General features: G+C 38.6%; 1 protein-coding gene across 1 annotated transcript in view; it reads right to left on the reverse strand.

The window, feature by feature from the left end:
• Positions 1-18,988, reverse strand: part of LOC102988908 (interferon-induced very large GTPase 1-like) — a 31,398-nt gene extending 12,410 nt beyond the window's left edge. The window contains exons 1-2 of the mRNA XM_007110991.4: positions 18,874-18,988; positions 13,214-13,283 (exon numbers count right to left, since the gene is read on the reverse strand). The gene's annotated coding sequence lies outside the window, so the exon portion shown is untranslated. The remainder of the gene's footprint in view (positions 1-13,213; positions 13,284-18,873) is intronic.
• Positions 18,989-22,728: the final 3,740 nt, after the last annotated feature.

Genomic DNA, 22,728 nt, shown 5'->3' on the forward strand with positions numbered 1-22,728 from the left:
GAAGACAACAAGCTATCATAGCTTACATGAAAGGAAATAGATAATCGGAATAGGCCCGTGTGTATTAAAAAAAATTGAATCAATAGGAACCCATCCAAAACAGAAAGCATCAGTCCCAGTGGGATTCACTGGTGAGTTCTACCAAACATTTAAGGAAAAAATTGTACCAAATATCTACAATCGCTTTCAGAGGACAGAAGCAGAGGGAATACTTCCTAATTTAATTCATGAGGTCAGCATCACCCTAATACCAAAATCAGTCAAGGACATTACGAGAAAGAGAACTATAAACCTATATCTCTCATGAAAAAGAAAGTAACAAATTAAATCTAATAATGTGTAAAAGAATAATCCACCACAACCAAGTGGAATTTATCTCAGGTATGCAAAACTGATTCAACATTCAGAATCAATTAATGTAATACACCACAACAGACTAAGAAGAAATATCACATGATCATATCAATATATGGAGAAAAACTATTTGACAAAATCCAACACCCATTCATTATAAAAACTTTCAGCAAACTAGGAATAGAGGGGAACTTCTTGAACTTGATAAAAGACACTAACAAAAACCCTACTGTTAACATCACACTTAATGGTAAGAACCTAGAAGCTTTCCTCTTAAAATGGAATTGGTAAAGGAATCCCGTTTCATCACTCCTATCACACATCCTGTTGGAAGAGTTAGCTAATAAGAAAAGGAAATAAAAATATACAGAATGGGAAAAAATAAATAACACTGTCTTTGTTTGTAGATGACATGATTCTCTATGTAAAAAATGCCAAAGAATCAACAACAGGGCTTAAAAAAAAAAAAAAAAAAAAGAATCAACAACAGAAGAATCTCCTGGAACTGGTAAGTGAATATAGCAAGGTTGCAGGATACAGGGGTTAACTTACAAAAATTATTGTTTTTTTTATATGCTAGCAATAAACAATTGGAATTTGAGATTAAATACACAATACCATTTAAATTAGCACCCTCAAAAAAGAAATACTTAGGTATAAACCTAATAAAATATGTTCAAGATCTATATAAGGAAAACCACAAAACCCTGATGAAAGAAATCATAGAATATCTGCATAAATGGAGAGATAGTTTGTGTTTAATATTAAGACCAATTCTTCCCAACTTAATCTATAGAGACAATGCAATCCCAGCCAAAACCCAGCAAGTTATTGTGTGGATATCAACAACTTGGTTCTGAAGTTTACAAGGAAAGCAAAAGACCCAGAATAGCCAACAAAATATTGGGGGAAGAACAAAGTCAGAATACTGACACTCCCAGATTTCAAGACTTACTGTGAAGCTATGAAGGTGCTTTGTGACCACCTAGAGCGGTGGGATAGGGAGGGTGGGAGGGAGACGCAAGAAGGAGGAGATACGGGGATATATGTATATGTATAGCTGATTCACTTCGTTATAAAGCAGAAGCTAACACACCATTGTAAAGCTATTATACTCCAATAAAGATTAAAAAAATAAAAGACAGTATGGTACTGGCAAAAGAAGAGACAAATAGAATTGATGAATGGGCTAGAAGATCCAGGAATAGACCCACACAAATATAGTCAACTGATCTTGAGAAAGGAGTCAGGGTAATCCAATGGAAGAAAGGATAGTCTTAACAAAGGGTGCTGGAATAACTGGACATCTACATGCAAAAAAAATGAATCTAGGTACAGACCTTGCACTCCTCACAAAATTAACTCAAAATGGATTGTATTACCTAAATATAAAATGCAAAACTATGAAACTCCTAGAAGATAACATAGGAGAAAATGTCGGTGACCTTGGGATTGACGATGACACTTTAGATACAAAATCAAAAGCAGGATCCATGAAAGAATAAGTTGATAAGTGGACTTCATTAATTTTAAAACTTCTGTTGTATGAAAGATACTGTTTTTTTGTGTTTTTTTGCGGGGGGTATGCGGGCCTCCCTCTGCTGTGGCCTTTCCCGTTGCGGAGGACAGGCTCCACACGCGCAGGCTCAGCGGCCATGGCTCACGGTCCCAGCCGCTCCGCGGCATGTGGGATCCTCCCAGACCGGGGCACGAACCCGGTTCCCCTGCATCGGCAGGCGGACGTGCAACCGCTGCGCCACCAGGGAAGCCCAAAGATACTGTTTTAAAAAAAAGGAAAGATAAGCCAAAGCCTGGGAGCAAGTCTTTGCAAAATATATATCTAATAAAAGGCTGGTATCCCAGATGTACAAAGAATCCTTAAAACTCAACAGTAAGAAAACAAGCAACCCAGTTAAAAATGGTGCAACATTTTTGAACAGATATTTTACCAAAAACATATACAAATGGCAAATAAACATGAAAAAATGCTCACCATCTTTGTTATTAGAGAACTGCAAATTAAAACAACAAGATGCCACTACACACCAATTAGGATGGCTAAGAACTCTCATACATTGCTGGTAGGAATGCAAAATGTTACAGTTACTTTGGAAGACTGGTTGGCAGTTTCTTACAAAAAAAAACCCCAAACCCTGTACTGTTACCATATGATCCAGCAACGAAGCTACTTGGTATTTACTCAAATGAGGTGAAAACTTAAGTCTACACAAAACCTCCCCATGATATCTATAGAAGCTTTATTCATATTTGCAAACTTGGATGCAAACAAGAGGTCCTTCAGTAGGTTAATAGATTAACAAACTGTGGTACATCCATACAATGGATTATTATTTAGCAAAAAAAGAATTGAGCTATAAAGCCATGAAAAGATATGGAAGAACCTTAAATCACATTGCTATGTGAAAGAAATCAGTCTGATAATGCTACGTAATTTATGATTCCAACTATATGAAATAGTGGAAGCCAAAACTTTGGATACCGTAAAAAGATCCGTGGATGCCAGGGGTTGTGGAGAGAAAAAAATGGTGCCAATAGACTTGCTTGATGCAGGGTTGCCACAAACCTTCAATTTGTAATGAAACACAATACCTGTGAAGTGCAATAAAATGAGATATGCCTATGTACCTATCAGAATGGCCAAAATCCAGATCACTGGCAACACCAATTGCTGACAAGGGTCTGGCATGAAAGAAGCTCATAGTCATTGCTTCTGGGAGTGCAAACGGAATAGCTACTTTGAAAGTCAGTTTGGTTTGTTCTTACAAAACCAAATATTCTTTTTCCATATGATTAGCAATCATGCTCCTTGGTATTTACCTAAATTATACCTCACAAAAGCTGGCACACAGATGTCTATAGCAGCTTTATTTATAATTTCAAAAACTTGGAAGTAACCAAGATATCCTTCAATAGGTCAATGGATAAATAAACTGTGGTACATGTAGACAATGGAATATTATTCAGTTCTAAAAAGAATGAAGTGAAATTAAATGAAAAGAAATGAGAAGACATGGAGGAAACTTAAAAGTATATTTCTAAGTGTAAAAAGTGAGACTAAAATGCCTGCATACTTTATGATTCCAACTGTATGACATTATGGAAAAGACAAAACCACGGTGTCAGCAGAAAGATGAGTGGTTACAAGGAAAGAATGAGTAGGAGGAGCACAGAGGATTTTTAGGGCAGTGAACCTATTCTGTATATTTAAGGGTTCGTTACACTTCATTAGACATTTTTCAAAACCCATAGAATGTGCAAGACCTATGTAAACTACGTACTCTGGGTGATAATTGATTTTTCAGTGTGGGTTCATCACTGTAACAGATGTGCCACTTTGTTGGGGGATGTTGATAATGCAGGAGATGACGCATGCGGGGGCAAGAGGTATATGGGAAATCTCTGTAACTTCTGCTTATTTATGTGTAAACCTAAAAGTGCTCTAAAAAATAAGTTCAATAAAAATAAAGCAAAGTTTACAGAATTACTTGGTGAAATTGATAATCCACAACTACTTTAGGAAAGGTTTAATATTTAGTATGTTTTTTGGTACCTGATAAAGCAAACCAAGAAAAAATAAGTGAATACAAAGAGAACTCGAACAATGATTAGCAACCCAACCTAATGTCCCCATGTAGAACACTGCTCACAACATGTTTTCATTGTGTCTCTAATGAGTTGTAGAAAGCCTTTAGGCTGGGCAGGGGATGGCCACATGTTTGGGGATTGTTGGTGGATAGTTGAGGGGAGAGGAGAAGAAGGTTGAATACCTGGGTGAGGGCATGAAGACATGCATTTGGAGAGCTAATCTAGGGATCAGCCTAAGACAGAGATGTGGTCTTCACCAGTCGAACTCCCCATGAAGGTGGATCAAAACAGGATGTCCCAATTGCACTCATCACCTGATTTCCAAACCTCTTCCTCCTTTTGTTTTCCCATCACACTCATCCTATTTTAATTTTTCCAGTGTCTCAGGTTTCAAATTGTCACCTTTGACTTCTGTCTCTCTTTAGCTCACTACAGTCAGACATCATATTCTCAAATTTTTCCATCCAGTTCAAACCCATGTACATATCATAGACTATGTGCCAGGTGTTCTGCTCAAAAACGGGGTTATAGCCATGAATAAGATATGGTCAGAGAGGGTTCTGCATCAGTCTAGGAGGAAGGAAATGATGAGAGTAGTCTAGGAGGAGGGAGAAACAGAGCTTTAATTGGAGCTCTAATCCTCATTAGATGACTTTACTTCTTGATTCTCTCGAGAATGCATAAGGTGTCATGAAATGTAGGTAGTTCTGATTCTAATCATGGGAATCTTTTGAGGCATTCTTCATTTGTTTCTAACTTTTCTAGTTTCTCTTAGAGTTGTATTTGGTTTTGGGTGCCCACTTTTCTATCTGTGATCCAGTTCTTTCACTTTGTACTTGGTGTTGGTGTTTGGTGGTGTTGGATTAACTTCTGTGGGTAGGAATATGTCTCATACTAATTACAGACTCATTTCCAGTTCTGGCTCCTGTCTGGATTCACCTTTAGACCACATATATCCCCCAATGATAATGGGGGATAGTGGTATGGACACATTTGTTTTCAGGACACCTTATTTCATAGTTTTCCATCTACAACTTTTCATTGTTGGGCATCTACTATATATTGGGCATAGATTATCCTATATATCACCTGTATCAATTTGCTCATGAGTCTATTACCTATTCCGTATACGCACTGCCACCGGGCCTTCATCTTTGCTCTGGTATATTCAATAATTTTTTTCCTCTCTTGTAATTCCTTTTCCACATTGCATCGAGAGTCATCCTTTTGACATCCAAATTTAAATCATGTATTGTTTTGTTTAGAAAACTGAAAATTCTACATTGTCTTGTGATAAAATTAAAATGACTTATCGTTCAAGGCCCTTATACTTTAACAAGAATCATACTCTACTGTACCTTTCACAACCACTCCTTTTCCTTTTCCTAATACTTACCTCACTCTCTCCCTTAAAAACCACACTCTGCCATCTTCCTTCATTCTTATGGCATTCTTGACTCTAAATATTACCCTGGATGAGCCTTTCCTCCCCACCTTTTCTGCCAGGGGTTCTATATTCCTTCTGCCCTAATTCACGTTTCTCCTTATTTGTGAAGCCTTTCATTCATCTTTAGGTTGAGTACATAGCTCTCTTTTCTGAGCTATCAATAGTACCTTGTACTTTTATATATTATATAGATTTTCCAACTGATTTTTTTAAAGCTTTTTTTTAAAATTTATTTTTGTCTTCATTGGGTCTTGTTGCTGCACACGAGCTTTCTCTAGTTGTGGCAAGCGGGGGCTACTCTTTGTTGCAGTGCGCAGGCTTCTCATTGCGGTGGCTTCTCTCATTTGCGGAGCACAGGCTCTAGGCACGTGGGCTTCAGTAGTTATGGCACGTGGGCTCAGTAGTTGTGGCTCACGGGCTCTAGAGTGCAGGCTCAGTAGTTGTGGCGCACAGGCTTAGTTGCTCTGCAGCATGTGGGATCTTCCCAGACCAGGGATCAAACCCGTGTCCCCTGCATTGGCAGGCGGATTCTTAACCACTGTGCCACCAGAGAAGCCCTCCAACTGTTTCTTAATTACCTGTTTAGATCGTGTACTCCCCTTCTTCCCATACTTGTAGCTATTATGCATCAACCACCATGTCAAATTCATGTTTTGTTCTTAAGAAGTCTTATAGTCTATCCTTGTGTCTCTGTTTTTAGTCTCTGCTCCTTTTGACTTTTTTCATCACCGTTTCTTTTTCAGTCTCTGGGTCAATTCTTATACCCCTTGCTCTTCCATTTCCCTTATTTCTTACCAACTTGTCTCTTTAAGCTAAGCTCCTGTTTTCAAGTTGTTCCAGAGATATGTGCATATAGAGTGGGTTCTTTCCCTGAGTCTCTTAGAGTTAAGGCTGACCGCTTTTAGTTTAGGCTTTGGCTTCCTGTGTAGCACAGGGCCTGATTTAAAAATAAGATAAGGAAGTTAAAAAAAAAGAAAAAAGAAAAACTTTTTACTGTGTTTTAACATTTGTTATTATCTTGCAAAGACTCAAGGATCTTGAATTATGTGTTTAATAATGACTCAAGTTTAAAAATTATCATAAAAAGAGGAATACTGATTATAAGGTGGGTTGTCCTGTGTAGGTATGAGTGTGAGTGCCCCTGGGTGGGGCATCACACATATAAGCCCTATTCATCACCCAGCTGTCAGGGTCAGCCCTTCCTTCACTTCTACCAACTGCTGTGGAAAGGCTTTCAGTTTTATTTCTCTCTGTCTCTCTCTCATTTCCCAGAAACAATAGTTTTTCTTTTCTTTTTAAGTCAGCAGTGCCTTGGCAAGGATAGAAAACTTTTCCACATAAAGAAATGTTGCCATGTCTTATAGATCCTGTCTCAACTTCATTCTTGCAACAGACTTTTAATTTTATCTAAGTTTCTTTAACTTCCTAGAAATAAACATTTCTGCCTGGCCAGTGCTGTTTTTACATACTGTGACCCTAATTATAACTATAATTATGATGTCTAAAATTATAATAGAGCCTGAGAAATTTTGGTTCATGCATTTTCTTCTACAAAAGCTTGATTTAGAATATTATTTGACATTTATCATATGGTGATACTGCAGTCTTTTATTACTTTGTCTGCTGAAGGGTGCCTGAAATCTTCTGGAGCTCTGATAACTGAGAGTTAGAGTGGCTAAGGGTCTATCTTTTGTGAGAAGCTCTCATTGAGATCAGAAATGGGTTAGGTGTAGGGGAGAAGAATAGTTGATAAAAGGGTTAGAAAATAATCCAAGACCGTTTTTAGGGAGGAATAAAATCTCAATCATAGGCCTTCAGTTCTTGGCTGGGTTGGGAGACCTTTCTTTTTTTTTTTTTTTTTTTTCCTTTTTTTTTGTGGTACGCGGACCTCTCACTGTTGTGGCCTCTCCCGTTGCGGAGCACAGGCTCAGTGGCTGTGGCTCATGGACCCAGCCGCTCCACGGCACGTGGGATCCTCCCGGACCGGGGCACGAACCCATGTCCCCTGCATCGGCAGGCGTACTCTCAACCACTGTGCCACCAGGGAAGCCCCAAGACCTTTCTTATACACATGCTCTCAGTGCTTTTTCAGAGACCTCTGTAAACCTCTGTTATGCCCTCACTGGCCATATTTCATAGTATGCTGGAACCAGCCTATACTGACTCATGAGAACCAAATGTCAAATGTTCAGGAATTTTGTAAGGCAGTTATTAAGCACAGCCATTATGAAAAATAAATTATATAGGAGCACATCCACAAATATGAAGGGATAAGTAGCTCCAAGGGCGCATCCTTCTACTGAAACAATAAAGAAGCAAGAGAAAAAACATCAGAATCAACTTTGTTGGAAATCTGGAAAATAATCAAAGGTCTATAGTAACCAAATATCTGCTGATCAAGAAAAAGGCAACTTAAAAATGGTAGGGGAGGGCTTCCCTGGTGGCGCAGTGGTTGCGCGTCCGCCTGCCGATGCAGGGGAACCGGGTTCGCGCCCCGGTCTGGGAGGATCCCACGTGCCGCGGAGCGGCTGGGCCCGTGGGCCATGGCCGCTGGGCCTGCGCGTCCGGAGCCTGTCCTCCGCAACGGGAGAGGCCGCAGCAGAGGGAGGCCCGCATACCACCAAGAAGAAAAAAAAAAAAAAAATGGTAGGGGAGTGTTGTGGCATTTTTACTTGCCTTTGGGCCACCTTCCTCCCCTGCTTGAGGGAATCTTGAAGATATCACACCACGTTCCCATTGTGAGACCCTTGTCCCTGCTTTCAAAGGGAGAAGAGCAGACCTTGATCTCAGAGAATTGTGTTTGTCTATTTGGAGCCCTCTGGGGGCTATCTGAAGGACTGATGGAAGAGAATTTTGTTTTTATTTTGCGTAGCACAGAGCTTCTTCAGGGCACAAAAGCAACCAAGTGAAGGGCATTCCTTGCAAACAAGAAAGGTAAATGGACAACCCCTACTGTCTGGGGGAAGATGTTAAGGTTGAGACAAATAATAGACATGCTGAAACTTGGTAGGAAAGACTGGTGAGAGAGATTTTGTGTGGAAGTGGAACAGTAAAAAGTTCCCTGTGTGTAGGATTTATACCTCTAAATGATCCTTAGGTTCAGAATCAGAAAGTGAAGGCTAAGGCAGAGTTGTAAAGGGCCAGGTTAAGCATTGGAGGAATGCTAAACACTGAGCCAGTATGCAAAGCGAGGTGTTTTTTGTTTTGTTTGTTGGTTTGTTTTTTGTTTTGTCTTTAGGCAAAAAAAATCTCAATCAACACATAAGCTCATGATAAGCTAAAGAACACATTTCAGAGAGCACAAACCACAAATATCTTTAGAGAAAAAGTTAGAAAAGTACTAAACATATAACCAAAACCTACAGGAACAAACCAAACCCTGAGCACGAGAAAGATTATGATTTCAAGAGTTACCTTATTATAAAATTCAAAATGTACAGTTTTCCACAAAAAAAATTTTAAAACGTGCAAAGAAACAAGAAAATATGACCCATTCACAGAAAAATGAATAGAAACTATCATGAGGAATCAAGTCATAGAATGTATTCAGCAAGGCCTTTAATTCATCTGGCTTAAATATGCTCAAAATGCTAAAGTAAATCATGGACAAAGATTCAATAATACCAGGGGAATGATGTGCCCAAAATAGTATATATCTCTGAAGAGATACAAATTATAAAAAGGGACCAAACAAATTCTGGGGTTAAAAATTACAATAACTGAAATGAAGAATTCACTAAGAATTTCAACATTAGATTAGAGCAGGCAGAATTAAAAACCAGAGAAGTTGAAAATAGGTCATTTAAAATTATCCAGTTTGAGGAACATAAAGATGAAGGAGTCAACAAAAATGAAGAGAGCGTAGGAGACCTGTGGGACACCATCAAGCATACCACATACAGATAATGGAAGTTGCATAAGGAGACAAGAGAGAGAAATGATGTAAAAGAATTTTGAAGAAACTATGCCCCAAAAGTCATAATTTGATTAAATACATGAATTTACACATTTAAGAAGCTCAATGAACTTTAGGGAGGAAAAACACAAGAGGTCCACACTGAGACACTTTATAATAAAACTTTTAAAGGCCAGAGACAAAGAGAGAATCTTGAAAGCAGCAATAGAGAAGTGACTGTCATATACAAGGGAGACTCAGTAAGAAAAAGACTGGATTTCTTAGCAGAAACCATGGAGGCCAGAAGGCAGTTTGATGACATATTTAAAGTACGTAAAGAAAGAGAAAACCCATAGTCCTATAGCTGGCAAAACCATCATTGAAAAATAAAGAAGTTAAAACATTCCCAGATAAGCAAATGCTGAGGGAGCTCATCACTAGTAGATATGTCCTACAGGAAATGCTAAAGGGAGTCCTTCAGGTGGAAATGAAAGAACACTTGGGAGTAACTTGAAGCCACATGAAAAAATAGCACAGGTAAAGAAATATATAAGCCAGTATTACTGTATTTTTCATTTGTGACTCCTTTTTTTTTCCCCAATTTGATTGAAAGACAAATGAATAAAATGATAATGATAAATCTATGTTAAATGAGCACACAAAGTAGAAAGATGTAATTTGTGACACAACAACATAAAGGGGAGGAGGGATGGAGCAGTGTAGGATCAGAATTTTTATATACTTATGGAAGCTAATGTGATATTAATTCAACATAGATTGTTACAGGTTTGAGAGGCTAATTGTAAGCTCCAGGACAACCAATGCTAAAATAACTTTAAAAATATACAGAAAAGGAAATTAGAAAGGAATCAAAATCATACACTACAAAAAAATCAAACACAAAAGAAGGCAGTTAATGCAGACCTTGAGGAACAAAAAAGATACGAAACATATAAAAGACAAAACAAAATGGCAGAATAAGTGTTTCTTTATCAGTAATTTTTGTAAATGGATTAAACTCTTTTATTACAAGGTAAATATTCTCGTAATAGATTGAAAAACAAAATGCAATTATATGCTGTCTAGAAAAGACTCATTTTATATCCAAGATATATTGGACAAAAGTGAAAGGATGGAAAAGGGCACTCCAGGCAAATAGTTACTAAAAGGAAACTGAGGTATCTATGCTAAGATCAGACAAAATAGACTTTTAAGTCAAAAATTGTTACAGGAGACAAGGAAGAACACTAAATATTGATAGAAGTGTCAACCCATCAAAAAGATATAAAATTTATAAACCTACGAACCTAACAACAGAACTCCAAACCATAGGAAGCAAAAATTGAGAAGTGAGGACAGAAATAGACAGTTCTGAAATAATAGTTGGAGATTTCATTGCTGTACTTTCAATAATGGATAAAACAACTAGGTAGAAGATCAGTAAGGAAACAGGGTAGTTGAACAATACTGTAAACCAGCTAGATCTGACAGACGTAAACAGACTCTCCATCCAACAACAGCTAGCAGTGTTTCTGCTGAACAAATTTTCTCAAGAACTTTGTGGATCTTCTGTAGATTTCAGTGGGGTTCACTCCTTTAGACAAAAGCCACTTCTATGGTTCTTTTCCAGACAAACCCTTCTGGAAAAGCCTTCGCCTCCCACTGAGATGGTAGTGAACAGTGACCAAAGCCTTGGCCTCCCGCTGAGATGGTAGGGAACAGTGACCTTAAGCTTCCTAGAGGACTTCTAATTTGGTTGATATCTGTGAGGCAAACCCTTATCTTCTTGAAAGGACCATTTTTGTGCCTGATTTCTTTACCTTTTAATCTTTCTGAGGTTTTAGGAAAAGGTTGTACAACCATAATCAACAGAGATTCAAGACTGTGAATCTCTTTATTCTAATGGGTATTGCCTTTTGCAGAGGCTGAGAAATTTCAAAATTATAAGGGCTTGGCTCCTTTTTGTTTAACAGTTCTTTCCCCAATTTATCTTTCTTTTCTCACATTTTATCATAAGCAGCAAGAAGAAATCAGGAGGCACTTTTAACACCTTCCTTGGAAGTCTCCCTAACTATAAAACCAGCTTTTAAGTATTTCCTTGTACATAACTCCAGGACATAATTTTGCTAAGCTTTCTATCACTACATAACAAGAATCCTCTTCCTTCTGTTTCTATTAACATGTCCCTCAATTTCTTCTGAGCCCTCACTGCAGCATACCTAAAGTCTGGATTTCTTCTAACAGTCTGTCGAAGGTATATAGGCTTTCTCTGTCATGCTCTTCAAAGTTCTTCTAGCTTCTGCTCATTTGCCTGATTCCAAAGCTGTTCCCAAGTTTTAGGTACCACTTCTAGGCACCAAAATCTGTATTATTTTTATATTATTGTATTATAGATTGCCACAAACTTAGTATCTTAAAAAACACACACATTATATCACAATTTCTGTCAGGAGTCTGGCATGGCTTAGCTGGGTCCTCTGCTCAAGGTCTTACAAGGCAGCACTCCAGGTGTTGACTGAGCTGTATTTTCATCTAGAGTCTCAACTGGAGAAAAGCTGCTTTCAGCTTATACATGTTGACAGAATTCATCTCCTTATGATTTTAGGACTGTCCACAGTTCCTTGCTACATTATCTTTTCTGTAGGCCCTCCCTCAACATGGTAGCTTACTTCTTTAAGCCAGTGGGAGGGAAAATTATCTCTAAAGAAAGGCCAAGTCACTCTTTAAGGTCTTTTCCCTGATTAAGTCAAGCCTACCCAGGATAATATTCCTTTTGGTTAATGCAAAATCAACTGATTTGGGACCTTAATTTCATCTGAAAAATTCCTTCATCTATGCCACATTCTATTAGCTAGCAGCAGGGGGAGGGCATCACATAGGCCTAGAATCATGGAGCTACCCTCATCTGTGTGCCAAGTGACAAAATATGTAACATGCTCAGCCCAGTGTTTGACCTATTCTAAGGGTTCAATAAATGTTAACTCCTCCTATCATTTAATTTTTCTAAAGCCCTGTTGGAACCACAGTCTCAGTGCCCAGAGGGATGTGGGACTCAATGAGGTAAATCCACTGAAGGGGAGGAGGACCTAAAGGAGGTTTCCACCACTAAGCCAAGGGAGAATCTGATTCTCCTAGTAATAAGAGCATGCCTCACATTTTAGGAAAATTTGGAGAGAGGAGCTGTTAGTGGGGACTTGAAGAGCTAAACCAGAGAACTTAGAAGGAATACATATGAAGATTAGGTTCCAGGGAATTTTTCAGTGCATCAAGGTAGAGTGTAGAAAGGAATTAAGGGAAGCATAGCCCAGGGAGTGTATGCCATGGAAACAAGTAGGATGGCTGTTATCTGGGGAGACATATAACTTTCAAGACCTCCTTTTAGTTGGCCAAAGGGACTTGGAATTTAGGTGGCTCAGGATTGTAGCTGAGCTATTCTGTACATGGAATTCATTTGGTGCCTACACCTATTCCAGGTGGTAGAGGCAAATTTTCAGAGAGGATATCTAGTTAAGATTGGCCTAGGAACCAAAGTAACCAGAAAAATGGCAAGTGTAATGGGGAAAACATCATGAAAAGAGACAAGGGCTGCTCGAATGGGATGAATAAGGCCCAAGGGCCATAGGATCCTATAGCACCAGGAATGGACATGTAGGAAAACGAGAAGCTCCCCAAGGTAGAGGAGCAGGCTCCAATCTGCAGGAGACCATGAAAACTGAAAGTAGAATGGCAGACCCACCACTCCAGGAAGCATAAATATAGGGTTTGATGACAATATATCAAGTACAATAAAGATTGGGAAGCTTACATACATTGGGGAATGAAAGGATCAATCAAGACAGAAGGGTCTAAATTAAGGCCATGCTTTATTTTTTTCTTTCTTTCTTTTTAAATTTTAACTAGAAACTACATACCACAGCTGCAGTCAGGAATGCTGATTCTGAAGGTTAACTTTCAGAGGTGGCTTCCTGTCTCCTGGTGCTTCTGCCATGAGATAATGGGAAATATTAGCCATAGAAATTGCTGCAACATGCAAAATAACTTTCATCATTTTGGTGTAGACTGAAAGTTAAGGGAGTTGCTGTGTCTCTTTTCTGCTAATGTTTTAGTTATTTTCTTGTTGTCTCAGAAGGAGAAGTCTCTTCCTTTAGGAAATGTGGGAGACTGTAACCCAAAGAAAGCCTCTTCAGCCTTTGAAATCCCATAGCCATTGACCTCCAAATAGGTTAGGAAGGAACCAAAAGGGTAGGACAGTAACTGCAGCTGCTTTTTCTTTCTAAGACTTAGGACTAAGCCTGTTGAGCTAGAATTCTCATAGCTGTCATTTCAAGGGCACAGACAAAGCCACATAGGGAGGAGGGTAGACTCCTTAATGATTGTCTCCACTGGACAGGCTGGTTCAGATTTGGACAGATATTGTCCTGACACTGGAGTTGGGGAGTCTGTGTGTCCTCTTACACTGTCAGGCTCTTCTCACTCTGCATGAGTAAGTCTGCTGGGCATTGGATAGGAGTTGAATGTGTCAGAAGACATTTTTCAAGATGACCTTATCTGAAGGGAGCTAGCAGACCATGGATATATCCCCACATTAGGAGGTGATCTGCCAGTGATTTAGGAGCATTGGTTTATACCACAGTGGACACAACCTTTGCTCACAAAGCAGAATGGTACAAGTAAGACTTTATATGGACTAGAGAAAGTGTATTGTGGAAATCAATCCATATATTTAGTCCTTGCTAAAGACTGAGTCCCTGGTATTTATGTAACCTAACAAAATGATCTCTGCTGAAGACTAATGCAGTGGCCTTTACTAGGTGTATGTAGGTCCAGACACACTAGTATTTTCCTCAGGAGTAAATCAGTTTTACAGTTAAGGTGTATACCAGGATCCCTCCTTCCCACCCCTGTCTAGAGTGTCTGGGAAGAAATCCTTTGAAGTCACATAAAAATTCAACTTTGTGAGTTTCAGCAAGGATCTATTAACAGTCAAAGACTTACATCCTTGTTCAAGACCATGTTGTGTCTTTCCACTGACTTATTCTCTAAGAAAAATACATGTAAAATAGTGTGTATATCTGAGTGCTGTGTATAGGCACTTGTTCCAATAGTTTCCCAAGGCAACAAGCCATTCTCTGTAGCTTTGTGTGCCTCAGAGCTGATACTGGGGTTGTGTCAATGAAAGAGAAGTAGAGATATGGGTAGTAGGAAGAAGGATGAGGAGAAGAAAAGATGTCTTTTAGTTCTTGTCTATTTCAGTGTTGCCTACAGTGAAGGACTTGTGGCCTAGAGGTAGATTATTTGCCCATACTTTGTGGTGCTGGAAAGATTTTGACAATGATTTCTCCACCTAGCTTATCATATAGTTTTGGTCTATTTGAATGCCAAATTATAGAGATAGATTTAAAGAAGGCAGAAATTGCAGCAAATTAACGGAGGTGTTAAGGATTGTAATGTCCTCACTCCTCTGACTGATTGAACTGGACTTGGTTTTAAACCAATTTAAAGTTAAAAGTATGAGTTAATCTTTCAAAGTAGTTGTTCTCAGTCTTTATTTTGGATAATGATCACGTGAGGACATCTTAAAAATGTGGGTTCCCAGCCCCACTCACAGAGAATCTGACATGGGATGTCTAGCTTATTGCTCAGGAACTATGGTTTTTATAAACCCCCCAACTTTAATTTTATAAATGCTGCCAAGTGTTCAATCATATTTTGAAAAAAAACCCAACCCTATTCTAAGGAGACATTTTTAATGGAGAAAAGATGGGAGTGTAAAAACTAAATTTGCCATTCCTGTTGGCCTGAACATGAAGATATCTCCTTTGAGATTCTTTACTTCTTAGTTTCCAACTGAAGTGTTCTTTCTGTCTCAGTATTTGAATGAATACACATGAAGGTTCAACTACTATGCTAGAATGTTCAACTGAGGGATCTTTAAGAATTTAACTTCAAAGGATAAAGACACGGAAAGGGCTATGAAGAGCTATAAAGCTCATTAAGGAGACAGGCAGGCTAGATCCAGAAATGCTGCCAACATGTGACTGAGTCTAATATGTTTTTCAGAAGGAGAGATCAGAAAGGATGTTTGAGAAAAATCATCAAAGAAACAATAGAAGAATATTTCCCAGAGCTGCAGTATGGCCTGATTCTCCATAATGAAAATATACATTAAATTTTGTACAGAATTAATAACAACAACAGTAACAACAACTCTAATATATCCTGGAAATATTCTCCTATTCTTAGAATAAAGAGTAAAGAGTTTGAATATTAAACAAATGAAAAATCTGGTTTATTTACAGATAAGTTTAAAGCAGACTGATATCAGAGAAACAATAGAAGAATCTAGGGAGCTCCTCTTTGTCGACCATCTCTTCTCTCTGTACCCATCATGAGAATGTGCCTTTGAGTGAACTAGATCATACAAGTACCATGGATTGGAAGTTTGGCAAAGATTTTAAAAATTTCAGCATTTATTTCACACATATTTATTGAGGGCTATCATCATGCTGGGAAATGTTTTAGGTACTGTTTGTTGATTGATGAATAAGGCAGGTTAGATACCTGCCCTTACAGTGTTTACCCCTAGTAGAGGGAAGCAAACCATAAACTTGTAAGTATTTGAATAAGCAAAATAATTTCAGATTATTTTAAGTGCTAGGAAAGAAACAAGCAGATAATGGGATGGAGAGTAACTTGAGGCTGCTTTCAATAAGTAGTTAGAGAATGTGTGTTCAAAGACTCTGCTGCTAATCGTGAGCTGCTTTAGGCTCTTTATGCAGTGTCCAGCCTTTCCCAGTTTCTGTCAAATATAATGATCCACCAATGCCACTTCTGAGTATTTATAAAGGAAAAGAAAACAATAATTTGAAAAAATCCTCCCTCTCCCCCACCAGGTTCATTCCAGCATTATTTACAATAACCATAGTTGGAAACAACATAAATGTCCATTGATGGATGAATGGATAAAGAAAATGTGGTACATTTCTTATGGAATATTATACAGCAGTAAAAAAGGGAAGGAAATTCTGCCATTTGTAACAACATGGTTGGACCTTGACGGCATTATATTAAGTAAAATAAGTCAGACAAAGATAAATACCATATGATCTTACTTGCATATGGAAACGAAAAAAAAAACCAAACCAAAAACAAACTAAATGATACAGAGAACAGGTTGGTGGTTGCCAGAGGTGGGGGAGAGGGAAAGGCAAAATGGGTGAAGGACAAAGGCTGAAATTTCCAGTTATAAAATGAATGAGTCCTGGGGATGTTAATGTGCAGCATGATGACTATAGTTGATAATACTGTATCGTGTATTTGAAAGTTTCTAAGAGGAAGACCTTAAAATTTTTCATCATAAGGAAAAATAAACTATAACTGTGTGGTGATGGATGTTAACTAGACTTTGGTTATTGTTTTGCAATATATACACATATGGAATCATGTTGCACAGCAGAATAATATATGAATTATAGCTCAATAAAAAAAAGTAATAAAATTTTAGCTCACCTCTTAGTCTCTGCCTCCTATTATAGATTTTATTATTCCTTTAGCTCCTTTTTGGACTTGTTGGATTAACTGTGTTGAACAGCTTATCCAGTTAGAAACTCATCCTGAATTCCTAAGTCTAGCCATTTGGGGGTATCCATTCCTTTCTGATGGGGAAATGGTGATGTGGGCACCTTTTATTTCTTGGAAGCCCATTTTCCCTACTTTTTCCCCTAAACTGTGGTCCTTGTTAGTTATTTACTAAATGCTCGGCATTAGTTTGCCCTATTTATTTGACTGCTCTGTATGAGAAGCTCTTGAATCTGTTATCTCTATCCTTGTTGTGGTCCATCTTTCACAATGCATCCTGAAACTTGTAGGTAAATCATTTACTTGTTTACAGAACTTGAAAACTCTTCATTGGTTTATGATATGATCAAATTACTGGGCCCTGGCATTCAAAACCCCTCACAATCTGGCAACAATTAACCCAATTCCTTTTACAACCACTCTTTTTCCTTTTCCTAACATCTAGTTCACTTACTTCTCTTAGAAACTATACTCTGTCATCTGTCCTCAGCCTCATAGTTTTCTTAACCCTGTATGTTGAGGGGGAGCAGAATATGCCACCTCCAAATCTGCCACTTTGGCCTGTGGATTGTTTTGAGCTGAAGGTAATTAAGACTCAGCAGTCTCAGGAAAACTTTTTACCTCTCCTTAAACTGCCTAAAAGAATCATATAGAGGGCCTGTACCAGAGAGAGCTATTACCAGAGACAACTTTTTATATCAGAAAGATGTACCTGCATGGCATGGCAAACATTTGCTTACCAACCATTTGCTCTTCTCATCTTCTTGTGAAATGTCTTCCTCACCTTTGAAGCCCTACACTCCTACTTCCTTCTCCTTAGCTTGGGATAGTATATATGCCTCAATTGCCAGATTGCTTTGAGTCTTCATGTCTTGGTGGGGATCTTGTAAGTATGTAATTAAACTTATCTAGAAGGGAAATTGTCTCCTCCCCTAAAATATTATGTTACATGAGCACTTCCCAGGACACTATGCTCCTAACCCAATTCAGGTTTCTCCTTATTTGTGAAGCCTTCCTTTATTCTTTCAGGTCGAGTTAGTTCCTCTCTTCTCTGTGCTTACCATAGCACCTGTTACTTACATGAATCATAATACTTTTCTTGAGTCCTTTACTCCTGGAAAGCAGTGATGGTTAAAGAAATCCATCCATCCTTTTGTGTTCTGAGAATTAGTTTACTGCAAAGAGCCACCTTTCCCCATATGACTTATATAAACTCATCTGTGTGTCCCTTTATTACTTATAGGGAGGCCAGACACAGACCTCCCCACCCCTTTTAAATTAACTTTATTTATTTATTTATTTATTTCTATACAGTAGGTCTTTGTTGGTTACCTATTTTAAATATAGCAGCAGACACAGACCCTTTAAATTCCATTCTTTGCCTCATAAAGGATTCACTGAGCTGTTTGTCTCCCTGATCAATTGGAAAGTGTTTGAAACTAAACATTAGTTAAAATTCTCTCCTTTTCAGTCCCCTTAACTTTGACCCACCCTCCTCCTGACCCTGCATACAACCTCTCCTTAATGATCCCTCCTAAGGATAAAATATTCCCTGATTATCCCACTCCCTGTATACTGTGTTCTTCTTAGCCTGCTGACCCTTCCCTCTAAAAGAATATTCCTTTCTGCCTGGCCTTTGAGATGCTTGAAGCTCTATGTTTGGATTATTTTCTCTATTACAATAGTCTCTTTCCCCTATTGCAATAATCCTTTCAAATAGTCTTTTACCTAAGTCTAGATTTATTTTTAGTTGACAATAAAAATTACCAAGTTGTTTGTTTCGATAATGTACTCCCTTTCCCCCAGATTTGGAGCTGTTTATTGGAACAATGAGAAAGCCAGGTTCCTATTTGTGTTCTTAGCATGCCTTAATCTGCCTGTGTCTCTGACTGTCCCTATGCCTGTTTCCATCAATTTCTGTTTTTATTTTAGTCTCTGAGTATGTCATTCTATCTCTTTGTCTGTCCCATTTCCCTCCTTTTCCTTCACTTACTTGTCTTCTTGAGGCCAAGCTCCTGTCTTCAGGTTGCTCCAGAGATATTAGAGAGAAAGTAGAGCTGGTTCTTTCCCGGAGTCTGGTAGTTTGCTGACTGAAACCTTCAGCCTAGACTTCAGCTGCCTCTGTGGTGAAAGGACCTTATTTTATCCTCCAAACAGGAAGTGAAAAACTGGTTTCACTTTTGTTTTTGTTTTCTCCCTTTAAAAAAAATCAGCTGATTTACAGGAATCCTGCTTATTTATTTATTTACTCATTAATTCATTTATTTGTTTATATTGTGATTCCTGGGTGTTAAAATAACTGCAAATGGAAGACTAATGTTGGTATATGTGTGTGCCTGCATGTGTGTATCAATGGTGGAATGGGGTGAGCACCAGATCAAGAACATGGGAGAAACAGGATAGGGAAAGAATTTAGGAGAAGAGACATGGACACATTCAAGTGTCTTCCTCATGGAAGTTGCTTTAACTGCTTTACTGTTCTAGCTCTCAAGTCACCCAAGGACAAAGAAGAAGCATGTTCTCAGTGCTAATGAAACTTCTTAGGTTTTATTTCCTATAAAAGATCTCGCTAGAATTAGCTGTTTTTTTTGTTTGTTTGTTTTGTTTTTGGTGGTTGATTTGAAAATTAACCAGGTTTCCAACATTGTATTAGCTGATTTGGATGATTCAACACTACCACGAGATAAATTCTTAACAGCATATTGTGTGTTTATGGTGAGAAAGAGAATTTTACAGTTGTCTATATTTTATATTAGAGCTTTTTAGTAATGTTAAAAATCTGACTGTTTTCTCTCACACTTATATCCCATGTAAAGCATTTTGTTTCACTGATTATCATCTTACTCCATGATTTAATTTATTATAATTTTGCTTGTAGATCAGTACCTCCTGCTCCAGTGTTCTTCTTCTGTTTCAAGCTTTATATGTCTACACACGTCTTCTTGGAAGTGAACCTCATACTCATTTTTCCCAGGTCCTCTAGAAATTCTACCCACATTGTTTCATATTTCCCCTTCCCACTCCCAGTACACCTGCACATCTCCACTACATGGACCTACACTGAGCTCTTCTGCACTGTGCTCTCAGAGCAGTTATACCACTCTTAATGATGCTCCTATCATGTTGTGCTGCACTGTAGCTGTTGCTTGTCTATCTGATTTCTCCCATCCCCCAAACCTGAAACATCCCACCTCCCTGTGTTCATCCCAGTTGTGGGGGATCTGTCTTCTTCATCATTATATCCCAGATGTAGTGCATGAAACATATAGATGAACAAAATGTGTGATGATCGAATAAGGAAATTATCATATCTGTCAGAGCTTGTTTCCTTAGTTATATGTGAGGATATTAATAGCTATTTCAGTGAGTTGACATGAGGCACAAAGAAGGTATAAGGGCAGCTGGCATGGTGTCCTTCCAATAAGACTTCACTTTTCCTACTTTTAGAATAGTAGTGTAGGTGTTTTCTAGTAAACAAGAGTTTCAATGTCAGTCATTAATTTGAGTCGGGGATCCAACAGTGACTAGTTATGTTTGCTTATGTCTTGAGTGTGGAGAGGGCAACCTAAGTAATGAGAAGCAGCCAGGTGGTGGAATGAATTTGTGCCAGTAGCACTACCCACCTAACATACATTAATGAGGATAAAATGAGATAGGTTAATCCCACCCAGTGCTTGGCCTGCAGCAGACATTCAAATATGAATTCTTTTTTCCCTAGCACATAATTTGTTTGAAGATCTAATCTGTCAGAACAAGAAACATCAAGTGGAGTGTCTTCAGCTGCAGTGCTCCTTCCAGTGTTTAATAAGATTTCAGTAAATGTATAAATTAATGAAAGAATTAAAGCAATCCCGTAGAATCAAAATCAGATTCACAAACAGGTTCATTTCACCACACAGTTACCTCCTGTTCCTCCAGGTCAACCCCCAATACAGAGGACAGACTCTTGGTTTCATCTTTTAGTTTTCTCTCAATTCCAAGAAATGTTTGTTTTTAACATGAACTTTGGTTAAATGATTGGTGAATATTTTTTGAAAGATGTTTTCTCCAGGCTTTTTTGTTTCTTTTTTTACTGCCAGTTTTTAACTTATGTTCTCTTTGAAAAATTCTAGCCTTAGTCTGAATAAACTGAGGGAAAAGGAATTCACCCAGACCTCTGCAGTGATGCTAGAGAGAGCCAATAATCCACCCAGGGTTCCATCCAGGACTGGAACTAGAGTGAGGCAAGAGAGGAACCCAGGGTAGAATGGAAATTGAGAGTGAGAGAGTGCTTAAATTTTGTACTCTAGGTGCCTCACTTGCTTCACCCTAATTTCAGCCCTACTTTCAGCTTCAGCTAAAAATCCTGAGGAATGGGCCAGTCCATCTCTAATCCATTGATTACAGAGAGAAGGGCAGCTGAGATCACTGGGTCTCTCTTGCCTGGCATTGTCCCCTGATCCTTTCCTTTTAGCTGGCTCATCTTTGGCTAAGAGAATATGTCTTTTGAGGGAGTCTTTTGAAATCTGGTGGGTGATACTTGCCAACGAAGAAAGGGGGTGGGCGGTATTTCTCCTCTTGCCCTCTTCTTTCTTTTGCCTAGTCAAATAATTATAATGACATAAGACAGATTAACAGTAGAAAATCAAATTTAATACATATATATGGAGGATTAACATAAGCATGAGAAATTTGAAAGACAATAAGGCAAGATGAGGTACATTTATTTATCTTACAGGACTAAGCAGAAGGAGGTAGAGGTCTGGGATTTCAAAGGGAAGTAAGGTGATTCACAGGGAAATGTAGAGATTTAATGTTTGTTAAACAAATGTTTGCTGGGCCATCTAGAGAGAATGGGACACAGAAGGACTTGGATCAAACTGGCCTTGCTAAGTTCCTCCCAGTCTACCACTCCTAGTTCATAATATACTGTAGTTATCTATATTGTTATATAGTTAATAGTGATATCTCCCTCCTGGAACAGTCTATCTATATTAAATTATCTTAGGCAGTTAGGTGGAAGTTCCAAGGTTCTTCCTGAGTCTCTTGGGCCTTGCTTGTCTTCAGCTGGCAATAATCTGCATGCCAGAGTGGCACATCTTGGGGCAGCCTTCACTGAATCCCACCAACAGAGAGGAAGACAGGGAAGAAAAATCAGATAACCTAGGTGTTTTAGTAAAAACACAGTTTTCCTTTGTTTCAGTGCCAGATGCATGGAGGGTTTTCCCCACAGCAAGCAATTCTGCAACACCAGCCTGTTGTCCTACAATTTAACTTGATTCTGACACTATGTATCTTCCTAGATATACTGTTGCATCCCACAGTTTAAGGGCTCAGTCCCAGGAGACTGCCACTGGCTTCAGATGCCAATTTCAAGTAGTAGGTCCCCAGGTTACCCTCAAATTCTGTCTGACTTGGCTACAAATCAGAAGTTCCCAAGACCACCTCTTCAGGTTTGATGTATTGGCTAGAGAGGCTCATAGAACTCAGGGAACACTTATGTTTACTAAAGGTCTGGGTGGGTTCTGAGTGCAGGAGATTCTGTCTCTGTGGAGTTGGGGTACATCACCCTCTTGGTATGTGGATGTGTTCACCAAACTGAAAACTCTCCAAACCCCATGCTATTGGGATTTTATGGAGGCTATCACACATAATATTAATCTATTGTTAATTTCATTTCCAACCCCTCTCCCCTCTCTGGAGAATGGAGGGTGGAGGCCTGAAAATATGAAACTTCTAATCATGGCTTTGTCTTTCTGGTGACCATCACCCATCCAGGAGCCCACCCAGAGTTGCCTCATTAGAACAAAATATACTTCTACCACTCTTATAACTTAGGAATTTATGAGTTTGAAGAACCCTGTGTCAG

The sequence above is a fragment of the Physeter macrocephalus genome, chromosome 16, assembly GCF_002837175.3.
Source record: "Physeter macrocephalus isolate SW-GA chromosome 16, ASM283717v5, whole genome shotgun sequence".
NCBI classification, from domain to species: domain Eukaryota; kingdom Metazoa; phylum Chordata; class Mammalia; order Artiodactyla; family Physeteridae; genus Physeter; species Physeter macrocephalus.